The sequence below is a fragment of the Labrus bergylta genome, chromosome 17 (assembly GCF_963930695.1).
Source record: "Labrus bergylta chromosome 17, fLabBer1.1, whole genome shotgun sequence".
NCBI classification, from domain to species: Eukaryota; Metazoa; Chordata; class Actinopteri; order Labriformes; family Labridae; genus Labrus; species Labrus bergylta.
The window spans coordinates 23,687,989-23,703,451 of NC_089211.1; the positions used below are offsets into that span (position 1 = coordinate 23,687,989).

The 15,463-nt window shown below is 40.6% G+C and overlaps 2 long non-coding RNA genes across 2 annotated transcripts; both read right to left on the bottom strand.

The window, feature by feature from the left end:
- Positions 1-8,524: 8,524 nt before the first annotated feature.
- LOC136183188 (uncharacterized) lies at positions 8,525-10,954 on the bottom strand. The gene is made up of 2 exons (XR_010669021.1): positions 10,851-10,954; positions 8,525-9,705 (listed from the first exon to the last, which is right to left on the bottom strand). It is a non-coding gene; the product is annotated as an uncharacterized lncRNA (long non-coding RNA).
- Positions 10,955-12,294: 1,340 nt separating this feature from the next.
- LOC136183187 (uncharacterized) lies at positions 12,295-15,242 on the bottom strand. Its single transcript, XR_010669020.1, has 3 exons — positions 15,096-15,242; positions 14,128-14,175; positions 12,295-12,680 (listed from the first exon to the last, which is right to left on the bottom strand). It is a non-coding gene; the product is annotated as an uncharacterized lncRNA (long non-coding RNA).
- Between the last annotated feature and the right edge of the window lie 221 nt (positions 15,243-15,463).

Sequence of the window (15,463 nt, forward strand, 5' to 3'; positions counted from 1 at the left end):
CCTCATCAGCTACTTTGTTACCTTGTGTGACCCTTGACATGTCCTTTTTGTGTGCTGCACACTTAGTCACTGAGATTTCCTTCGGCTTCATCATCGCATGCAACAATTTCATTATCTGGGCATGATGCTGTATCGGAGAACCATCTGTTTTCTTAAACCCCCGATTCTTCCACACCGATCCAAATAGGTGGCACACATTATGTGCATATGCCGAATCTGTATATATCGTCACCCGCTTGCCTTCAGCCAACAGACATGCTTCAGTCAGCCCCACTAGCTCAGCAAGCTGTGCAGATGCAGGTTGTGGTATTTCTTCTGCTTTTTCAACAACAAACTCCGTCCCCTGGGCTTTGACTACTGCATAACCAGCACTCAATGCATCATCCACACGATAGCAGGACCCATCAGTCCAATACTCCACATCCGACTCTTGCAGTGGAAATCCGACCGGAGCTTCGAATATCTCTCCGCTTCCTGAACACAATCATGTGGCTCCCCATCCTCTGGAGTCGGCAAGTTCTCAGCTGGATTTACTGTGACACACCTTACCAAGGTGACATCTTCCTGCTCTAAAAGCCTATGATAGTCTCTAAGCCTAGGCATAGTCAAAGTATATTTACCAAAGTTCAGAAGATTTCTGAGACTATGGTGGGTAAGAATTGTTACAGGGTAACCCATAGTTACTGATGATGCTTTATCATACATTAGATAAACTCCCGCCATTGCTCTGTAGCACAGTGGTAACCCCATCTCCACTTCAGAATAGCCAGTAGAATAATAAGAAACAGGTTGAGGACTTGTCCCCGTACCTGTGGGCTGACAAAGAACTGCACATGCATATTTACCCCCAGTGGATGTAGACACATACAACAAAAAGTTCTTAGAATAATCTGGCAATGCTAGCGCTGGTGCTTCCTGTAACCTCTGTTTAATCGTCTCAAATGCCACAAGACTTTCCTGCGTCCAGGTGAGATTGCAATGGAGTTGAGCATTCCCGGTTTCTTTGATCATAGCCCTCAAAGGCCCTGTTAGAGTGGCATAGTCCTCCACCCATGCTGAAGAATATCCCGCAATTCCAAGAAATGTCATCATCTCTCTGACTGTTCTGGGCTTCGGCGCCTTTCGAATGGCTTCCAAATGGTTGTCAGAGATGCCTCTGTGTCCCTGAGTTATTGTTTGACCCAGATACACCACCTTCTCCTGACAGAATTGCAACTTCTTCCGAGAAGCCTTGTCCTTTTTCTGCCAATAACTGCAACAATTTAATTGAATCTTTTTGGCACGTTTCCTTATCTGGTGAACAGATGACAATGTCATCTACATACTGAATAACAGTACTTTTCAAAATCTGATTTAACCCTGCCAAATCATCCTTCAACACTTTATTGAAAATATGAGGGCTATGTTTGAATCCTTGAGGGAGCCTCTTATATTTGAAAGCCTGTCCTTTATATGTAAATCCAAACAACCCTTGACTTTCTTCACTTAGTGGAACACTAAAAAATTCTCCACACAAATCTAACACTGTGAAATGTGTAGCGTCTGGGGGAATTTGGGCCAACATAGTATGAGGATCGGGCACATCCGCCGAAAAGTCAGCCACCACTTCATTTACCTCTCTTAAATCATGTACCAAGCGATATGATTCATCTGGCTTCTTTAAAGGCAATATAGGTGTGTTACTCTGTGGATCTGAACATTTCTCCAACACACCTGCTTGCAACAGACCTTCAATTTGTGGTTCAATCCCTTGAATTGCCTCCTCTTTTAGTGGATATTGGTTCTTCCAAGGAGGTTTGCTTCCTGGTCGAAGTTCAACTCTCACCGGTTGGGCTGACTTCACAAGGCCAATATCAGTACTATGCCGTGACCACAAACATTCTGGAACTTGTTGTAACATCCCCTCTGTCATACTATCTGAGTCTAATTTAGCACTGAAAATTGACTCATGAGTCATTATCACCACTTGTGGTCGTCCTTGTCCTTGAGCTGAGATCATGATTTTCATGAACTGCTGATCTTCACTCATCCAGATAGCAGGATTCTCCTTTGTTAGTGCAAACTGTATTTTCTCAGCTTCTGCCATCATTGCCCCTATATGCTTCTGTTCAAATCCTTCAGCAACCAGCAAAGTCACATGTGGAACACTTTCCTTGATGTCGTGCTCCTTGTTAAGATAATCATCACTGTTTATCTTCATCGCTGCTCCTTGTGGCCCCAAAATCATGCAACATGAGTTAAGGTGAACCTGTTTAGGTTGACTACTCAACCACTCCTCCGGATTTATTTGACCAGCGTTCTTAAAATATTTAAGTGTGCAGTGGTGTGAATACTCAGGGAGCTTAGCATTAGGCATATTTGCTACAATGAACTTCTCCCACAGCTTGGCCGGCTCCAATAGCTCTGGACTAAGATTTCCAATCCAGTACACTGAAGAAGTGTCAGTCTCCGGTGTCATAAATAGTTGGTGATAAACATCACTCGGCACATCCACCAGACAGCCGTCTGGTGTACACCGTATTGTACAATTCAGTTTGCATAAAGCATCTCTTCCCAAGAGTGCAATGGGCGTATGTTTTGACACCAATATAGGTATTGTGATTTTCCGATGTTTATAGCAGAGCTCAATTGGTTTTGTGAGAGGAATCAGCTGTTTCACACCCTCAAACCCGATCGTCTGTACCAATTGGTCAGACATGGGGAGATGTATAGCATCTTCAGGCCGAACACAGGTAAAAGCTGCTCCGCAATCCGCCATTACTTCCAATGGTTGATCATTGACTTTCACCACTATTGTTGGATCTTGCTCTGGCCCTGACACTACCAGCTGACACCCCCCTTTCGAGTCTTCTGGGCACCCCTAGAACCCTGGCTCCGGGCCCCTGTAAGGGTTCACCGGTCCCATGAGTTCCCTTGGTTTTCCTCTGATGTCTCCTCTGAAGCCTCCTCTGAAGCCTCTTCTGAAACCTCCTCCTGTTTTATCACAGTTACGAGCAAAGTGGCCTATCTGACCACAATTATGACATGCTCCCCAAGATTGTTGAAAATTTCCTCCTCTTCCTCTTCCTAAACTTCCTTGACCTCTTCCTCTCCATATCTGTGGTTGGCCAAACCCTGGTTGCGGAAAAGGAGCATTGGGGATCATGGATAACGGCTGGGGTGGCTGATACTGGATCTGGTCATGTTGCGGTTGTGGTGGTAATTGAGTTGATTGAGGCTGACTCTGCATAACCACAGCTTGTTTCTTCTCCTTCTTCTTATTATCCACCAGCTGTAGTTGGTTAAGCTTTCTAAGAGTTTCCTGGTCCTGTTCCTTCTGGTCATGCTCTTTTTTCCGATACAGATCAACTTGATGTGCTATGTGATCTGTATACACACCTTTTGCCATGCTTCCAAGACCAACCACCTCCGCCAGCTTGCTCCGCACTGGTAGGGGCAATCCCTTCTGTATCTTAGCTCTCAAAATTGATTGCTCCTTTTGATTCAAATCTGGGTCATTTCCTGTGACATTTCTCCACACTTGATGAGCCCTTGACACATAAGCTCTTGGGTTTTCCTGTGGGCCCAATGGTTCAATGAGAATATTATCAGGGTGTACGTTGGTTGGAAATGTATCTCTCAATGCTCTCCACATCCGACCTCTACTGGCAGCCAACAATTCCGGATCATATACTGCAGTTGCCACATATCTATTAAGGCCTGCCGCCTGCAGGATTTCTTCCATCGCTGGGACCCCAATGAGGCTAGCCAAGAGTCTCTTAATGTCTCCCATGGCAGGCTGTGTTCCCACCAAAACCTCTTCCAACTTCGAAATCCAAGGATGCGCTCCATCTTGAAGAGTGGGTAACTTTTCAAGTATGTTTGACATGTCTGTACTTTGCCAAGGTTTATACTCTAAATTTTGACCTCGCACAATTACTGGACACATTTTATTGAATCTCTTTTCTTTTCTTGGACGTAATTCATACCCCAAAGTGTCAGACCTTTGAGACTTCTTCTGTATTTTCTTCCGTGTTTTTTTCAGTTCCTCTAGTTGCCTTTCCAAGACATGCTGGGTTGCTGGACAGGTAGATTCATTCATTTTCACAAGGCATCTATCTATAGTTCTCTCCACCTCTCTTAAAGCGCTGCATCCATCATCTTCCACCCCTAAACCGGCTGCTAATGGGTGAAGATATGAAGGACCTTCTCTCTCTGAGTCTTCATCATCATTGCTCACATCTGTGTCGTCCTTTCCTGGATCCACTCTTCTTATTGGCTTGTCTCCTTTTTTCTCCGCTTTAGCCAACATCCGTCTTACTGCTGGGTCATATCCACCAACAGCTTCATCCAAATCACTCTCACTGTCATCCTCTATGTCCAGTCGTCTGAACTGCTGACCGCTCCAACTTCTCAAACGGGTCTTTTTATGTTTGCTGTCGGAGCTTGGGTACATTTCTATGGTTGTTGTAGCCTTTCCCTTCTCGATTATTTGTTCATCCTCGTCTGTGATGTGATAGTTGCCCTTCTGTATAATCACTGGGAGCTGGGGGTAAACATCAGTAAACTTCACTTCCTTCTCATAAGGCGGGGGCTTCTTTACTAAGGCAGTATGTGAGAAGGGTGTGTTAACCTTCTCCATTAACTTACCCACTGCCTTATCATTTTTCTGTATTTCTTGCATACCGCGGCCTCTTTTTTCATTTGCAGCTTCTAACAGTTTCTGTCCTTCATTTTCAAACAACTGCAGAACTCCAAGCTCAGTTTGTCTTTTCTCCATACGCCTTTTTCCCTTTTTCCCCTTCTTCTGCTTTACCTTGTATATAGACACAAGTACCTGTATTGTTTTGATCACATCCGGGTTCAAAGTCCCCTCTACTGGCCAAGGCTGGTCAATGTCAGGCCAACGCTTACTCCATTTTTCTGATATTTTTGGAATATCTTTAACAAGAGGATTAGTCTTCTGTACTACATCAACAGGAGTGATTGATTTTGTAATTTTGGTGTCCATCTTTGACATTACAATGACCCTCTTTGTTCCTCGTATTATAAGTCAAACTATTTAGAAAGTACTGTTACCACACTTTAAAGTGAATGAATTTGCCAACCCCAAAGGAGACCAAAGCCTTCTTACTATAAAAGCAAAAGCACTTCTTTATCACCTAATGCATCTAATCACACTTATTTATCTTTAAAATTATGGAAATAATGTCAATGTTCCATCTCAAAATAGCCCAGGTCAAGCTAGACCATACTCAGACAATGAAACCAACATTCACAGCACTCAACTGCATTTGAATCAAATCAACTTTTCCATAAATGATCAATCAAATCAAAAATACTCCATTATTGACCAAATGCTTCAATTAGTCAGTCTGTTGCCAAGACTTCCTCCTATATAATTGTAATGTGATACATAGAAGAAACAATGTAAGCCTCTATGCGAAAACAGACTAAGCATGTATCAAAGATGTTGACTATAAAAAATGTGTATACACAGATAGAAAAGTTCAGGTGTTTGTTGAAAGAGTTTGTGGATAAAACCGCACTGGCCTTGATCAAGCTGGATTCAGGATCCCTACATGCTGTCATCCGCAAGCTTCCAGTGCTTGTGAAGTACCCGCCGGGTCTCTCCTCATCTGCCTTTTTGGACTGATCCAGTTCAGACACAATCCATCTGTCTGTCTTCCCTTTAGCTCTCACACAGCATAGTAGAGAGAAACAGAGAAAACAGAAAGAAAACAAAACAAAAGTTTAATCACTCTGAATCCATATACACAATGCAATAACAATTCAGTGAAATATGCACACATTATCTGTAATCTTTATCTATATATATATATTTTATCTATAAAATTTAAAGGCTGTCTCCCTACTGGGGGTGTGTTTTCCTTCCCTCTGTGTCCCACAGAGAGAAGAAGGAGGAGAGGGGGCTACCTCTCCACTCCCCTTAACAGGAGGAGTAAGCTAATTGGCTTTCTATGTGAGGCAACGCCTCTTGGACCCGCCTCCTAATTTTAGCAAGGGCTTCCAGTCTAACCTGGCTGTCAAAGGGTTAACATCGTCTCCAAACCCTATGGTCCAAACCTAGTGCATTTAATGCACAGACAAGCGCATCTCACCCGTGGGTGCTGTGGGTGCTGTGACACCCCTACTTTCACTAAAATGTACACTTTTTACTAGTGGAGTCATTAAAAGGAAACTTATCGGTCAAGTAAGATTTATTAAGTGACAACTAAGCCAATCATATCTATTTGATTACAGTTGAAGCACAGTAAGGTTACATTTGCATTTAATCCTCCTGTCACTCATCACTGAGTCAGAGCTCAGAGCTCACACATGGAAACATGCTGCATGTAGCATCCTTCTGAAAGAGAGTAAGTCACCCAAACAGAGGTTTTTAAGATAAATCCACCTCACAAACCAACATAAGTGTAACATTTTCTCCTCTTGGTTGTTATTTTAGCTGTATGTATTTACTCCCATAACTTTACAATGTAGCAGAAGTCCCCTTTGCAGTTCTTCTAAATAAAAGCACATTTTATGTGAAGACCGGAAAAAGAGACTGAGGCGTAAGGCAATAAGAAAAGCAAAATAATGGCATCACAAAGAACCGTTTTGAATCTGATTTCTAGAGCTAACTCGGTTACTCACAATGGATGTTCATAAAGTTAGTGTCTAATTATCTTTTGTAACTTTGTCTTGTTATATGATGTTTCAGCTAAACTTAGTTATTGGACATTAAATGAAACAGAATGTGTTGATTTCCTAGAGGGTGGTAATATACTAGCACAGAACACACACACTTTTAAGATCACTGCTCCACCCCTGTGCACAGAGTCTACGCACACACAGAAATCAGCACAGTATCCTCCCAGTCAACAGCCAAATAGAAAAATTTATTCTCTAATAGTCAAAACCAACTTCTTCACCTATTTTAAACCAAACTATATGTTCTTTTTGAACAGACAAAATTCGCAGCATAATGTGGTCACACACATACGCTCAAACAGACAGAAAGAAAAGTTCACACTCCAATTAGCCGGCAGTTCTAAACTTTATCAGGAATTTTTCTGTTCTTTTCTCGAATCTTGCCACCTGAATGGGTACAGACTATCCTCGCTGGTCTCTCCACTTCTGTTAAAAACAGATACTATATACACTTATGCTATGTATAAACGTCCTTTATTAGGCTCATGTGTATTTATCAGATTAAACAAACATCCTCTGAGGGGCTCATAGATTTTTATCAAATTTAATATATAAAGTCCCCTGAAACAAAGGGCTCATAGGTTTTTAACACTGATGAAGATCAGATAAGTAAAAGTCCTCTGAAACAAAGGCTCATATTTTTTATCAAATCGGATATATAAACGTCCCCTTAGACAAAGGGCTCATAGAGTTTTAACACTGATGAAGCAAAAATGTCCCCTCTTATAAGTTACTAAATCGCCTTTTAACCAATCACCTGCTATATATGCCTATTTAATAATACATCTATTCTATTTATCAATCACACATATACAAGAACATTTCCGGATCAAATACACATCTCCACACCACACAGACCTCTCAAAACCATCCAAATCACAACACAAGAGACAAGACACAGACAGAGACAGAGCCTTTCAGCAGCCACACAAACACTTCAGGCTGTATAGAGCTTGAACGCACACACATTCCAAGAACAGCTGCGCCTCAGCGAGTGCACACACATTTCAGTTCAGATTTTGAAGTCGACTCATTTATAATTTTCCTCTATCAAATCTTTTACTTTGGTCAGACTTTTAACAAATTGTCTTTTCACAAATTACTTCACACTGCATGCTTCAATGCACACTTTTTCCTTTACTCAGTGCTTTTTTCCCACTTTTCTCAAAACTCTTATCTTTATTCCTTATCTTCACTTTTCATCTTTTTACTTCTCATCTTTACACTTCTCATCTTTATTTCCTCTCTTTTATTTTCCTACATTATACGTTTATCATCTATTCAAATACCCTGGCCAGGGATCCCCTTTGTTTTATTTTTACTCAAATTTGACTACTTCTTAAAGCCAACTTTCACTTCAGTGTCTAATTTACACATGACTTACTGTTAAGAGGATAAGGGCCCTGTCCTTGTTAAACTTGCACGGTTATTTAGCTAACTGGTCTCGTTACTAGTTGCGCTTATGCTATCATTACCTTTCAACTTTATTCATCTCTTCTTCTCTTATTTATCTCTTCTTTATTTTATTCCCCTTTATTTATATACTTTTTAACTCAATAAACCCCAATTTAGACGGAGAATTACTCCAACATCAACACATCATTGCACTTCAGTTCTTTGACAGTGCGGCCAAAATTGCCGATAGACGACAGAAACAGCTCCGCAATATGTGCAGCAAAAAGAAAGAAACACTTACGAAGTGATGGAAATAATAAACAAGCTGTGGTCCCCTGCAGAAGGCCCCAACTGATCCTGTTCCGTGACGCCAAAATTGATGTGGATTTCCTTGTTGTTGATATGTTTGATGATGAAGAAATTCGCCGTTGAGACTGACTTGCTTTCAAAGAGTATAATTTTATTTAAGCAAGAAACAGAATCACTGGTCACGTCTGACCAGGAGGATCAAGAAGCCAATAATGATCTCTGTCGAACACACAGAGACAATTGCTTATATGCATCTAAACATCTGTTTTCCGTCATGGGTCATAAAAACATCAAGTTACACAACCATATATGGCAATACTCCTATACAACACCTCAGTTTAAACATTCCACCTAAGGGGACTCCTAAATCTCCTTCAGATACTATCTCCAGACGCACCCATTGTAAACTTATATTATCTCTGTCCTGTTTACATCAGACACTTCAAGAGTTAGTTCAATTCCCTCACTAAGCATTGAATAAACACCTAAAAAATAAATATTCTCAATCAAAACCTAAAGTGTTTTTTTTTACATTAAAAAGTCCTTTTTTCCTTCAGAGGGCTCAGAGTAATCAATAAAATGGGAATGGAGCTCAGCGTAAGTTCAAGCAGGAAGACTGTTTTTATTCTCCCACACGTTGATTCTTTTTCCTTCATTCAACATCATTGCTCCATCTCCCTGCTCTGGTGATCAGCTGATTGAGGGTGTTTACTCTTTAAGTAATAAAACAACCAGATTCTGCCGCAATCTCTCTGAACCAATCATCCTGCTGCTGTGAACATTTTAAAAGCAGTTCTTTCTCTCCCACAGTCAGTCTGTCATTTCAGTGCGATTGCTGAAACCCCCAGAGTTCAGATACAGCCTCAGAAACCCACTCAAAGTACTCAAGGTATCAAAGTATTGCAGCAAAATAATTTCAGTCAAACAGACCAGCACTGCACCCCAATTTTGAGACATCAACTTATTTTTGTTACTTGTTTGCAGGCAGGCAAAGGTACAGACCAAAACACAGAACTTAAATAGAAACAGCAACAATTGCAGATGCTCGTCATGCAATTTATCTCCAGGATAGATAGTTATGATGGACAATTGGACAAAACTTTCTTTGAACAACGCCTGGAAATTTTGTTTGAAATTCTTGCGGTCAGCAAGAATTAAAAAAAAAAAAAAAAAAAAAACCTTCATCACCTGCCATCAATTTGCAGGGCATTCCTTCTTGTCTTCATCTTCCTCTTCCTCTTGTTTTCTGGGTTGAATACTCCACCGCAGTTTTACGTTAGCCAGGTCCTTCTCAGACATCACTTCACCTAGCTGTGAACAAAGTTAGTGATTTGAGAATCTTCTTTCATAAAGCACAACATAATACAATCTTGTTTTTCCGACCAAAAGTGACCATACGCAGGGTGGATGTCATAGACTGTAAATATTAAAATATGACGCCTGAGGGACATCACCCATCTGTTACTGCAGGGGGTGTTGGAAGCTCATCGATGGCAGTCGGCGTGCAGGAAATGCTGTCTCAACCTAACTTTCACTCAACCTAACGACAGGCTGAGAGCTGAAGCTGAGGCAGGTTTTAAGCCCCATGACAAACCATTGCACCAAACCCACCTGTCAATCAGGTCAGCTTCTCCCATTATTGTGAATAACTCTTATCCTTCATGAAATCAAAACTGATGAGTTATAAACAAAGTCTTCCCCCGTAAGGTTTGTGCTGATTGAGACATGAGCTAATCAGACCTATTCAATCTTTTAACCAGACTGTAAACATGTTATTTTCTGCTGTATAAACTGGCTTTTTAAATGGGTGTGTATGCGACTTCAGGTGCCTCTGCTGCCAGCCTCAAGCAGTCACTCGACTATGTACAGGATTTTCCACTTCTACATCGGCTTAACTTTTCCAACACTGGAGGTTGCTGCTCGTTAGATGCATTTTTTTAAAGTATCAAGTCCACATAATTTCACACTTGAAGTTCACTTGGGCTTCCACACTTACAGAAAACTCCAAGAGGAGCTGTATATGTGAATGCAAACAGCCAAATTTTTCGCCCGGACTTCACCCGGAGTTTCTCCTGCCAGACCCTGAATTCTGAATATTCTGCATTCTCACACTTGCTCACCCCAACTTAATGAAGAAAATTTACTAGGGGGCTGACAGAAAGAAAATGCGGGTATGCAGCTCGCTCCAAAAACTTTAGGACGTTTTCAGGAGTTTTGTGCATGTGTGAAAGCACCGACAGTTTGGGAGGGATAGCCTCTCTAATATGACGACACCGATTATGAGCTTCTCAAGGTCTCTTCAGAAACCAATGCGTGACATCACAGAGACTATTAACTATTATTAAGTTTAATACAGTCTGTCTGAGAGGCAAAGTATTTCTACAAGTATTCACATCTGCAGTTTTGCTTTTATCACAGAGACTTTGAATGGAAAGCAACAATGTGGCGGAGTTTACCTTTTGTAGGAGCTGGGTGTTTAAAGCGGGATTGGAGAGGTCAACATTAGTCTTAATCTTCATCTTCAACTTGTAGATTTTCTTTTTGGGGACTGGTCCGTCCGAGAAACATGCAAACAAACCAACAAAATAATATTTTTGACTGGCAAGATAGACAACAGAAATGTGTTAATGAAAATAATTTATTTTGTCACCTAGTTGGCACCAGAAGGGTAACCGCGTTGAACATTTATCGTCCACCCATGTGTAATCCAAATAAAGGGACACACAGTATTGGACAGCCAAGTAGTTATTTGGCTGTCCGTCTCTCCAGTTTTTGAAGGAGCTGTTTCTGTTGTCGGACCACCTCCATGGTTCTCGGTACATACCAATCCAAACTTGATGAGGCCCTTTTACTGTCCCCAGATCTCGAGCTTCCGGTTCAGTCAGCATCATAGCCAGGTCTGTGTGGTGATTTCTGCAGTATTCCCGGGCATCCGTCCAATTCATTGCTTTTTGAATTAAGACAAATGTTCTCTGGCCTGGAGGATTTGCAGCTACATAAATGATAAAGGATGGCAAATGTGAGAAGATGGCAGTGTTTGTAAAAAATCAATTCAGATATGTACAGATAAGTGGAAATGGTTAAGGGTTTGGGTGACCTTGGTCATAAATACATTGACAGCATTTGGAAACATTGCCTAAGTACTGCTGAAATGTGCTATATAAATAAACTTGCCTGCCTTGCATTAGTAAGTATTTAAGGATTGTAAGGATACACTTTATTGTCCCCTGATGGAAAATGGTCTTGGACAACAAGTTAGACAACAAGTTGTTCAAGTTAGACAATTTCCAAGACTGGAGTTCCCTTGCATTTTCTGGTAATGAAAAACAAGAAACTGCTCAATATTGGGCGCCAAGGACTTTTTTGTTGTTTTTTGTATTCTTGTTGTTTTGGTTGAAAAAGAGATATAGTTTGATTTCTAAAGAGACTTATTTAAAGGTCCAATATGTAAGATATCTACTGAAGAATTGAATGATAAAGTGACCTTACTATATGATCAGACATTAAGGCCGTGAATTGGTTTTGTTCTTGCATAATTTTCCTCTAATTTGATTAGACAACTGACGCTGTCTGTCATGCTAACATTTTTTTCTATTAACTTTATTAACACACTACTAATTCCCCCCTGGAGAATAATGCACCAGGCATCACTGGTATGAAAGTTAAAAACTCTGGTACAGTGACATAAAAAGCTGACCTTCATTCAGACAGACAGATATGACAACTGTAGACAGATGTTAAATGTTACTTTTGATTCTTTCAGTCTTTTCTTTTGTTTATGATACTTTTTTCATAGAGTATTTTCAGTTTGGCTGCTTCATGAGGAACATGTGTGTTATGAATTGCAGTCTGTTTTTCAGTTGCTAAATGTATCTTACCATTGTAACAAACAAAATAAAATTCCCGGTTGCAGTCTTCATCATCCAACGATGTATCTGAATTCATTACCACACAGTTCTGTTGTCCATAAAGGCTATTTGGCTCAGATTGTCTCCAATTGTGGTTATCTCTTTCAGTGAATTCACCAGTACTTGACCATCTCCAGGAGTTTCTTTCGTTGCCACCAATTCCCTTCCAGGACAATGGGTCATCATGGAGCCCAATCCATGCCAGTGAGGGTTCTATTCCTTTGAGCCTGTTATGGTCCGCCATGCTTTCAATGGTAGCCAGGTCGGTGTATTTCTCTCTGCAGTACTGTTGAGCGTCGGCCCAGTTCATCTTTAAGTCGATGTAGTGGAATTCACGGAGGGCATACAGGATGGGTGTGCAAAATCCTGGGGAATATGCTAAAGAGAATAATTGGCTGTTAAACATTATAATGCCTGTAACTTTTGATCAGAAAAATTTGTAAATGCTTTTTTTTTTTAAGGCTCAGCTATAATATTGATTAATATTAATATTGATCATTTGGACCTAAAGAAGCTAATGAGAACATCGACATAAACATTGACTATGTCCAATAGATCTTTCTAATGTCTGACATCTCTAACCCCCAATTCACAAATACTCCGTGCCTGCCGTGGTCCGTCAGCGCCACGGTTTTGCTTCGCCGGACGGCGCGCACTCATTCACACTGGATCAGTTTCTGGAACGCCAGCACAGCGGAGCCATGATCAGCTGTACACACATCACAGGAGAACTACAAGATCCCACAGGAATAAAGACAAAAACGTGCAAACAACATGTTGCTTTGTCTTTCTGAAGATGAGTTGTTGTTCATTCGGTGCCTGTTTTGACGTCATGTTGACAAAGTGATGGAAAATATGATCGCGAGTCCTTATGTTGTGTTTTATTTTGAAATTGACCGGATGCTCTGTGCGTTCCCTTGTCTGACTTCCTGTCCGGGCAGTCATATTCTGTCCAGCTTGACGCGTGCCTGTAGCGTACTCCGGTGAAAATAGACTCGCAGCGTATTTGAAACGGAGTGCCGGACACGGACCGCAGCGCGCGCGCTGTGTGAACACAATGATTGACTAGCGTGGCAGCTAAGTACGGCGTAGTGCGCGGCGCTCACGGACCGCGGCTAGCACGGACTATTTGTGATTTGGCAGTAAAGGGGGGGGGGGGGGTCAAATTAGACTGATTAGACTTTTATTTCACATTTTAAAGCGTTGGAGTTTTTTTTTTATAGTACAAGCCACAATTTACATGAATACAGGACGAAATTAGAAAATTATGTCCACTGGGGGCGCCGAAATCAACACAAAAACAAAGGTCCTTAAAGGAGCTTTAAGTTTTATATTTGATACATTGATTAAAAAATATAACAGTAATAATAATATATAATATATATAATAATTGCAGAGGAGATACCCACACAGCAATTCAACCATCATGTCACATGAAAAGTGAGATAAAAGATATTTTTTGTACATTGTGCAATGACAAACACATTTTGTTCGATTCTTTGCCATGTATTGTACTGATTAGATTAAAGGTTTTACTGACACTGGGCTGGCCGCTACTGGGCTGGTTGATGGGTTAGGTGCCTTGCTCAAGGGCACCACGGCAGTGCTCAGGAAGTGGACTCCTCTACGGCTACTAGATCAATTTTACAGCTTTGGTGTCCTCCTCTGGCATTTAAAAAAAGAACATGATGGTCTAAAGTCCATCATCAGCTCTGTGTTACTCTTTTGAATTATTTGAATAAAGATTACTGACGGACACGTCGCTCATAAAAACTGGAAACCAAAATCACATCAACGCAGAAAGAGTTGAAGTTGAAACTCTTACCAAAGAAGGATAGAAGCAAGGGCAATCTGTAATCCATTGCTGATTTCTCTGAAAAAAATAAAATAATAATTGAGAAATAAATCTGAGTCTATCTTACAATGACAGCATTAAAAACACTAAATCAAAAAAAAAATCCCACTTAATAAAATAACTTAACCAAATACTTCAAAATTATTATACAAGTGAATGCATTTGTACGGAAGCCCTAAAAGGAAAAGCCGTCGTCCTGTGATAATGAGATCATTTCAGCCGTTTACTCAAGTTCTCGAGAAATTCACTTTATATCACAAAAAATCCAGCATTATTATGTCGAGACAAAGACACTAACAAGCCAAGGTTTCAAGAAAACAACAACAAGTTCACTCACTATCACGGGAAACAGAGTTAATGGCCACTTACGGCTTTTGAACATTTGTGTTTAAAAAAAGGCATTTTCAAAGAACTTGTAGACGATGCCTTTTAGAAACTTAAAACTAAAATACAGTAAAGTCTGCTGTGTCTATTTTTCTATTATTGAGAAAATTCACAGTATGAGACAAAATGTAGCATGAAAACAAGACAAAAGCGAGAGTTTCCCCTGTTGATAAAGGAGAGTTTGACCTGTTGATAAAGAAGAGTTTCACCTGTTGATAAAGGAGAGTTTCCCCTGTTTATAAAGGAGAGTTTCACCTGTTGATAAAGGAGAGTTTCCCCTGTTTATAAAGGAGAGTTTCCCCTATTGATAAAGGAGAGTTTCACCTGTTGATAAAGGAGAGTTTCCCCTGTTGATAAAGGAGAGTTTGACCTGTTGATAAAGGAGAGTTTCACCTGTTGATAAAGGAGAGTTTCCCCTGTTTATAAAGGAGAGTTTCCCCTGTTGATAAAGGAGAGTTTCCCCTGTTTATAAAGGAGAGTTTCCCCTGTTGATAAAGGAGAGTTTCCCCTATTGATAAAGGAGAGTTTCCCCTGTTGACAAAGAAGAGTTTCACCTGTTGATAAGGAGCTGCGGATTTATCCCGATCACTCCCAGGTGTATTTCAGGATGTCATTGGTCCAGCTTGACACGTTGCTTTCTATACCTGAATCACACAAGAACAGCACCAATTACCACAAAGACACTGATCATGAACAGAAGCTGACAGTTCAACCTGTTCTGAAACAAATAATGACAGACGAAAGTTTCAGAGTCTATGTGCAATCATGATTGACACAGAATGAGATCTTTTTTGTGTCAATTTCAGACGAGACAAAAAAAACAGACTCAGTGTGCAATGGCATTAAGTAAGAAAATAGATTGATAAAAATAGTAAAATTAATAGTATGGAGGTAAGGAAAAGAGGTCATTATCATTACTCAT